This window comes from Bactrocera neohumeralis, unplaced genomic scaffold, assembly GCF_024586455.1.
Source record: "Bactrocera neohumeralis isolate Rockhampton unplaced genomic scaffold, APGP_CSIRO_Bneo_wtdbg2-racon-allhic-juicebox.fasta_v2 cluster10, whole genome shotgun sequence".
Lineage (NCBI taxonomy): Eukaryota > Metazoa > Arthropoda > Insecta > Diptera > Tephritidae > Bactrocera > Bactrocera neohumeralis.
In genome coordinates this window covers 14,372,708-14,373,533 of record NW_026089623.1, presented here as the reverse complement: position 1 = coordinate 14,373,533, position 826 = coordinate 14,372,708, and the positions used below count along the sequence as shown (strand labels likewise).

The window sequence follows — 826 nt, the reverse complement described above, 5'->3', positions numbered from 1 at the left end:
AAATAAAATTTATCACAGCAATATACCTGATATACATATACTGTGATAAATTTAATTTCTATTAGTTCGAAAAATATTTATTAGTATAGTATACGATGTTAAAAGGCATACATCTTTCTATCCTATCTTGTGTATCTGCACATGCTCTTATGAATGTATGTATACGCATGTGCGCGTTCCGAAATTCAAAGAATTCGCAACAAAAAAAAAGAGAGACGAAAGCGTACTGTACTTATTGACCGCATTATTTTTGCGTAAAACCTTGGAATTTATTCATTAAAATCACCACTCAGAAGTCTTTTTATCCGTTGTAAGCGAGCGATTTTCGAAGAAACATCATTTCTAATATGCCACAACACAATATTAGAAATGAAGTTCATAAACCTCACGCTGTCAGATAAAACGATATACCTCGTCATCGCGGGTCGATTTCCAAAAAATTTAAATGAAGACTAACTACAGAAATGATCCCGTAAAGTTAAGCCTTAATTTTTCAACGGCCAGCGCAGAGTATTTCAACCAAAATATAGGTAAAATAATTGAGAATTCGCAGAAATGAAAGACAAACGAAAGAAAAAGAAGCATAACTTCAATAATGCACAAGCATACAAACATGCATGCGCAGCAGCAGCAAGGAAAGAGGTAACAATCGGCGATCCATTGTATATTTCTTTCATGCATAACCAAACCATAATTAGGACAACGCAATACAAGTGTCAATGGTGGTGTTGATGGTAAGCCCTTGAAAAGTTACGACGAGCACGTAGGGACGAATCCCAACAGAATTTATTTTTAATTGAATATGTTACCAACCAAAAATTAAAAC

At 34.1% G+C, this 826-nt stretch overlaps 1 pseudogene; it reads right to left on the bottom strand.

Moving 5' to 3' along the window:
* Positions 1-284: 284 nt before the first annotated feature.
* Positions 285-487, bottom strand: LOC126765620 (small nucleolar RNA U3; annotated as a pseudogene).
* Positions 488-826: the final 339 nt, after the last annotated feature.